Raw genomic sequence first — 7,901 nt, 5'->3', positions numbered from 1 at the left:
TTTGGGTTTTTGTTTGGTTTGGGGGGGCTGTTGTTGTGTGTGTGTGCTTTTTTTGGAAGGGGGGAGGGGAAAGGCGAGGTGGGGGCTGGAGGTGGGGGGGAGTAGGGAGAATATGTGTGTCTGTGAGTGTGTGTTGAGTGTGAGTGTGTGTGTGTCTGTGTCTGTGTGTGTGCAGGGGTCGGGGTGTGTGTGTGGTGGTGGTTGGGGGGGGAATCCGTGTTCGCGATCTGAACCTCTGGTACCTACAAGGAGGGTGTCTCACCGAACGGTAGCTAAGACCTCACCACAACCGCGCCGGAGCGAGGAGTCGCGGCCAAAGGCGCCCGCCTGAGCATCCGCTCTGGGCCGGACCCCAGCCCGAGCGGCCGAAAGAAGCCCCCCGCCCGGATCGCAGGTAACAAAAGAAATACAAACCAGTGCACCGTCCTCTGGGCTGGGGCGGGAGTGGTGGGGGGGAGGGGGACAGGGTGGGGATTTCTCTGGAACTTGGGCATCGGCAGAAAAACTTTATCCAATTCCAGGAGAAATTGTATTCTTACTATTTTTCCGATCGAAAAGAGCAGAAAGCCTGGGAGGGAGGGGGGAACGAGATAGAAGTGGAAGGAAGGCGAGACCCGACGCATTCCAGCCCCTCTTCCCTTAGCTGCTCCCGGCCGGAAGGCGCACTTGATGCCCGGAGAGGCGAAGAAGGTGAAGTTCGTTTGTAGACCTGGAACCCCTTTCGGGGGGCGTGAGGGGCGGGGGTACCGGGGAATAAATCAGTTCTCACAACCGGCCACAGCTCTCCCAACCATAAACAGACACACACACATACACACACACACACCCTTTGCCCTTTGCCAAAAAAAAAAAACAGATTCTTGACCCCCGGCCTCGGGCAGCTGTCCGCCGGTCTAAGGCACACCCGGCGGCGAAAGCGTCGGGAGAGAGCAGCGGCCGCCTCGCGGGTCCCCGGCCCCGAGGCCCGGCGATCTTGCCTCCTAACGGAACTGCCCGACGTCCTCCAGCGCCCGGGTCCGCGCCGCCTCGCGCTCAGGCGGCCCGGCGTCTACCTGCAGCCCCGGCACGCGCCCCAGCCTCTCGGAACCCCCTGTCCTGGGGCGCACTGAGCACCGGGCCTCCGCGCACCGAGCGCCCTTCGCGGAACTTGAGCCAGGGAACGGTGGATGATGAGAGGAGGAGAAAATCGAGGCTGAACGGGAGGGTAGGGGAACAGCGAGAGATGGGCTCCGAGCCCCCACCGACCACCTTCCAAACTTTCGGAGGAGGGGTGCGAAGGAAGGGGGCATCCCGACCCGGGCGCGGGGTTGCGCACCCCCCTCCCCCGACCCCGCCGGCAGTGTCCGCGCCGCCGCGGAGCTGACAGCTTCCCCGCGCCTCGAGAAAGCCCCGGGCTCGCGGTGGAGACAGAACCCGAAAAGACAGGCAAAAGGAGAGAAAACTGCTCGGCCAAACGTGGATGACCCGCCACTTAATCCAAAAGTTAAATCCCGAAAAACGCATTCCCCCCACCACCCCGCAAGAAAGTGGAAAATCAGATCCTTCAGTGCCCCCTCCCTCCCTCCGCGGAGCAAATCCTGGAGCCAAAAAAAAGGGGGGGGGAAGAGATAGCAAAGGGGGGCAGAGCGGAAGAGATGGTCGGGCTGAGGGGATGTGAGCGAGAGCGAGCGAGAGCGAGCGAGCCGGGGGCAGAGAGGGAGAGAGGCGGAGAGGGAGAGAGAGGGAGCGAAATATCAAAGATTGTGCAAGATCAGGCTGGAAAGATAATCGATACTCGACCTAAATTTAACACAAACTACTCAATAAAAGTTAAAGAAAAAACTTACTTTCCATTTCCCCTGCAGTTCCTACTCGATCTTCGCCTCTTTTTTGTTTTGCTTTTATTTTACTTACAGCTGATCACATCCAAGTAAAACGAGAGGGTTCATTAAAAAAAAATAAAATAAAAAAATAATCCTCGAACTTTATTGGGTGAAAATCAAAACGCTGGAGCAGAAAGTGGGGGGCATGGAGCGGTCCTCGGGGATCCGGGAGGAGTTAAAGCATGTGCCGACCGCGGTCTCGCTGTTTGGTTGTGAAGGGGTTGGGAAAAGGAGGAAAGGAAATGAAAATCCGATATGTCTTTATTCTGCTAATTATTATCGTTTTAGCCCTGTTTAAAAAAAATGGCTGATTAAGTTGAGTGCGCATGTCTTTGTGTGTCTATTCCCGATATGCACTCTGGGAATGAGAGAGGAGAGCGAGGGAGAGGGAGAGGGAGCGGGGGGGAGAGAGAGGTGTAATTAGTGAGGTGATCAACATTCCCCAGACTGCAAATGACGCGCAGCCCGGACTCGGAGCAGCCCCAGAGCCTCGCGGCTTCCGAAGCTCGGAGCGCTGTGGCGGGAGCCCGGGACGCGGCGACCACGGAGAGGGCAGGGACTGGGGACCTCTGGGGCTCGCACCCCACGCGCCCCTGTGCGCGCGACTCCCAAACTTCATTAGACACACACACACACACACTCAGGAAGGAGGGGGAGAAAATAAAACACAAATACCTCCCAAGCCGTGCCCTTTAAACACTCCGAAAAAAAAATTTTTTTTCTCGTTTTAATGAGGCAAAGTAATTATTATTGGACCAGAGATGTGTTTACTAGGGAGCTTTACGCAGCAATAGGAGAGTGAGGGCACTGGAAAGGTTTTCTCTGCTGAGTTACTTCTGCTACGTCCAGGAAAGCACTTTAATGGCCAAATGCAGGATCCTGAGCAAATATGCAGATATATGTAAATAAAGGGTGCCTGGCTGTGTGCAAACACCGCTCTGCCCTGCCTATTTCAAAAGGCGGGATTGCACCCAGGATCCCGTAGACATTCAATTTAAACACGTTATCTTTCGCTGGCAACATGCAGGAGAGAAAACCCAGGGCATGGAAGATGGAAGGGGTTAGTTTAGTCAAAGTAAACTTTCAAATGAGGGTAAGTGCTGGTTGCAAGGGTGTTCGTGAGGGTCTTGATGCTGGCCTTTATGTAATATTTTTGAATATTTTATCAGAATTGCATAAGTTCAATGTAATAGCTTTAAGAAGACTTAGGAAGAAAACCTTTCATCTTGTGAGTCTGTTGAATTATCTTTCTTGAAGCACATTATGATGAATTTTAAAACCCCACTACAGATCTCATTAGAATGAAATATACTTGGTATTTTCTGGTGCAAAATTTAAGGTGGCTGATTCTCATTTGAAAATCTAATTATCTCTTTCCAATATTACAGATGTGAATATGAGTGACACTTTCATTAAAAGATAATTAACTAAAACTAGGAATAGACATACTTTTAAATACCCCCTACTGAATATGGAATATATATCTCTTTATATATATATCTGTTGCTACTCAAAGATAGCATCTCGATACACCACCACATCACAGGTTACAAGTAGACACCATCTATGCAATATTTCAAAAATAGGGATTCTAGAGAGAAGGTGAGAGTAACAAATCAAACAAGCAAAGAACAGGAAATACTTGCAATGGCCAGCTTCCTGGACAGGTGAGGCATCAGCTCCTTTGGAGCTGACAGGCCTTTGAAGTTCTGGATGGCCAGGATCTGCTACAAAACCTTGTCTTAGGCCTTAAGCACCAAATCTAGGAAATACCAACTGAAAGGTTTATTGCGCAAGCACTAGAAACAACAGAGCCTGCAAACATCATCTTTCTGGGCCCGAAACCTTGTGTTATCAGGGAACATTTGAAAAATCCTAAGACTGATGCAAATGGGATTTAAAAAACCAAACAAAACACCTGGGAGGATAAAAGCACAGGCGTCAAAAGAGCAGACTTAGGCCCAGATCAGGAAAGCTGGTTGCCTACAGCAGCTGGTTAAAGTTACAATGAAAGTGCAGAGGCTTGGAGTGGAGACTAAACCCTAGATATGGTCTTTATTAAGAGAGAAAGAGAGAGAAAAAAATCTCCCACCTTAGGAATCTAGAGTCGGTACATGTACTATTGTGTTAGAAACCAGGACTACTAAACGTTAACAGAAAGAAAATTATCTACTTCTCCAAAGACTTCCTTCCATTTCAAACTTGTTTCGGAAGAAATCTGCCCAGAGTGGATGGCTTCCTAAAATTTCGGAGTTACTTTGTTTACAGCCTCCACCTTTACATGGCAACTCTCTCAGGAGTCTGCTAGTGGGTGTCTGATTGCGCCTCAGTGGGGTTTATCCCTGTGCCTTAGGAAATATACATACCCAGGAGAATAAAATTTAAATTCCCTGCAACTTACAAGTGAAGAAGGTGTTTATGTAGCGTTACTGTTTATCGAAAAACACCCCAGAGAGCAAAAATTCTGGCTTTAAAAACTATTTGAGGTGCGTGTGTGGGGAAGAGGGTGGGGGATTTTAAAGAGGCTAAGGGGAAATGAAGGCAGGGAAACTTTCAGGTTCAAGTCAGAAAAGATCAAGCCCTTCGCGGGAGAGGGTTCCATGTACAAGCTCACTGATGGAAAAACCATTTCCTGAGATTTCAGACGGGTAAATGCCTATGATGAAGGAAACACCTGAGAACAATAAGTCTGTTTCAGGCTCAGGTGAAGAAAGGGGTCTATTTCTGGCATGGAAGAATAGGGAAATGATGATCATTTCGTTTTCAAGTTCTCCTTTATTTCTTTTGCCTCCCCCTCCCCGAAACAACATCAATAATATTAATGTCATTAATGTCAAAACACCAAACGTCAAATAAGGAAAACCATTTTTAAAAATTTGGTGGCTATTTTTCTTCTGTGCCCGCATCCCTTCTTCTCTTGAAAAATACAGCTGGTGTGTGTGTGTGTGCGTTGGGGCGGGGGGGCTGGTTATTGAATTCTAAGTAAGAAAACAAAAGGAAGAAGGATTTGTAAGAGGGGCGCCCACTTTTGCAATCTCTTCTTCTAGCGAGTATTCCCCCTCCTAGTGTGTGTGTGTGTGTGTGTGCGTGCGTGTGTGTGTGTGTGCGTGTGTGTGTGTTTCATTTGAATCATCTCTTCCTGGTCCTCTTTCACCTCTTTCCTAAGAAGACAGGCTGGGGTGAGGGTCGGGGGTTAATGGTCTGAGGGGAAGGGGCAGAGAGGAACTAGCACAGAGTCAAGAGTTTCCTCCAGGGCTCGGCCTTGGAGCGCGCGGAGGGGAGCTGGGAGCCGCGGCCACAGGTCTGCGAGGGGTGGGCCCGGAGGCGCGGAGCGCGGCACCGCGGGCAGGGGCGCGGCAAGGCGGGCGAGCTCGAGCCCAACCCGCGGGCTGCTCCGGGGCGCGGGTGCGTTCCGCCAGGCTCGACCCGGCTGGACCGCTGCCCCCGGCGCCCTCGTCCTCGGCCCCTGGCTCCGGGAAACCCAGCTGCTCCGCTCGAGTCCCTGCGGACTCCTGGCCGTCCACCTTTGACCCTGCACCCCCACCCCCACCCCCATCATCCTGCTGTCCCTAAACTCTGCGCGAACCCGCCGCCGTCCTCACAAAACGCTGGACTACTTTTGATTCCAAAGTGAAACGAGCCGAGGTTTGCCTGCCGCACCCAGAACTTTGCCCAAACCCTCTTCTGCACTTTCCCCAGGGCTGCCCCCGGCGAGCCCAGCCCCCGGCTGAGCACTCGGACACTGACCCCGGGTGCAGAGCTGGGGGAGCACTCAAGAGGGCTACCAGGTGGTTGGGTGTGGAGTTTTGGCAGCAAGGAGTAATTAACATGGAGACAAAAGGTAATTTCCACTTCTAGACTTTTTCTCGGCGTATTTTATTTCCCAAGTCTCTGCGGCGGACACTCTGGGCTTTCCCATCGGTTTGATGAGTCTTTAGCTGTCTATTCCCCACTTCCCCCGCCCTGCTCTGGCCAAGTCTTTAATAAATACCCCACCTCCCTCTCCCTTAAGTCTTCCAGTCCTAGACCAACCCCAGCCCAAGGGGAAAAGGTTCCCAGTCTTTTGACCGCGCTTCCGGGGTCTATAGATGAGCTCAGTTTGAAACGAGGTATTACAAGTGATTTCAGTGTTAGGAACTCTTTATATCACCACAGACACTTTCAGATCCTCAGCCCCCCTCCTCCTTCCCTCTTTTTGTTGGGTCTTCTCCACCCGGGGGCTATTTAACAAAGGCAGTCTGTTAACTAACATTTTTGTTTAACTCAGCAACTTCTTTCCAAAACACACTTAAACCTGATACCAATGTCTGTCATTTTGTTTGAGTGAAGAGGTGTGTGTGTGTGTGGTGGGGGTTATATATGTAACGGGGAGATAGTGAAGTTGACAGTGAATCGGAAAGTGCAAGGTATATTGGGGAAGTGTCACGAACATAATATTTCCAGTGGAATAACTGAAGAAATTGTGTGGGAAAGCCACTTCTCATTACCACGAAAAAAAGTATTTTTCCTTGAGAATTCACAAAAAGGAGGAAAGACATTTAAAATATGAACTAACATCCAGAATGGACACCCTCTTTGATGGTGAGAGTGAACTAGATAAAATGACATTCAAAGAGGAAAGGCATTGTGAGTGTGTGTGTGTGAGAGTGTGTGTGTGTGTAGTATTTGTGGGCAGTTAAATCCCTCTTTCACTGATTCTCTCCCCTCCCCCAACCTGGTTTTTCTCTATAGCCTCCTTTTTTTTCTTTTTAAACATAAAAATGACCCCTCCTACTCCTTGGTTCTATCTATTTCCATATTCCCATATATGTCTCCCTTTCTATACTTAAGTCCAGTTTTTGCTTTAACTTTGAAGTAAATCGGTTTTATCTCCCCACCTCCACGCCTCAAGGTTCTGACCTGGTTTTGTGTGTGTGTGTGTGTGTGCGTGCACACGTGTACGGGGGCGGGGGAGTGCATTATGTTAGACACAGGTAAGGTAACATATGGGGAGGGGAGAGGGGTTATGGAGGGTCTGAGGGAAGAATTAAGCGAGGGGAGAAAGGAAAGAAAAGAGAAAAGTCAGACGCCCTCTGGCCTTCCAGAGGTCAGGGCTCAGACAGTGCTGTGACCTCCTTTCCCTCTAGGCAACCAGCCCAGTGTTTATAAACAAAATCAGACAGGTCTGTTCCCAAACAATAGCACTTCACCAACTTCACAAGCACTTCTATAGCTCTTATGCAAATAAATGAGAACTCCTTATCACCACTGCCCCCAACATCCCACACACTTGCACACTCACACCATCCAGGGTCACAAACACACCTTTCTCAAAATACAAGGAGGTATTTCCAGCAAGAGTAGCCAACGAAATTTTAAGTTCGGTGTGGGGAAAAGCTCTAACAGACAACGATGAAGATGGGAAAAGACAGACAAGCGAGGGAAAAAAAGAATAACTGTGGTTTCACTGAATAGAAGATACAGTTGTGATCTTGTTAAACCTGAAACATCTATATTTAGTCAGTGAAATGCAGTATAGACAATATATTAACTGCAGCCACCAAACAGAGTTATTTTAAAACAAGACATTACAGTCATCCAAACATCCACATTTCTAAGGCAAAAAAAAAAAAAAAAGGTCCAGATCTTTATAGCTGAAGAAAAGCCACCACCCACCTCTGTATGAAACATCCCTAAATATTAGACAAAAGCACCATTAAATCCTACAGCAAACAAACAGCCCATCTGATCTAAGTTATAAAACGTATAATTAAATCCATCTTTAATTACAAAAGGCAGCTAGCAAACTAGATGAATCAAAGATTTTGAAACAAATGTTGTTTGTCAAGGTATAGAAATGATAACTTTACATTATATTGTAATCAAAATTCCACTTTAGGAATAAACTACAAGAAAGGGAAAAAAAGGTGAAAGCCAAAAAAAAAAAAGCATTAAATGATTTTCCAAGTTTTACTTTAAAATAATTATCAGTAAAAGTCTAACAGAAAAAGGTTAAAGAAAATATACCTCAGAGCAAAAAGATCATCTCCTTTTCTTCTT

General features: G+C 48.5%; 1 protein-coding gene across 2 annotated transcripts in view; it reads right to left on the bottom strand.

The window, feature by feature from the left end:
* ZFHX4 (zinc finger homeobox 4) overlaps positions 1-2,317 on the bottom strand; it is a 211,665-nt gene extending 209,348 nt beyond the window's left edge. For both annotated transcript variants that reach the window (XM_040261818.1, XM_040261819.1), the window contains exon 1: positions 1,827-2,317. The gene's annotated coding sequence lies outside the window, so the exon portion shown is untranslated. The remainder of the gene's footprint in view (positions 1-1,826) is intronic.
* Between the last annotated feature and the right edge of the window lie 5,584 nt (positions 2,318-7,901).

This window comes from Oryx dammah, unplaced genomic scaffold, assembly GCF_014754425.2.
Source record: "Oryx dammah isolate SB20612 unplaced genomic scaffold, SCBI_Odam_1.1 HiC_scaffold_19, whole genome shotgun sequence".
NCBI classification, from domain to species: domain Eukaryota; kingdom Metazoa; phylum Chordata; class Mammalia; order Artiodactyla; family Bovidae; genus Oryx; species Oryx dammah.
The sequence above is the reverse complement of the archived record's forward strand: the minus strand, read 5'-3'. Positions and strand labels throughout refer to the sequence as shown.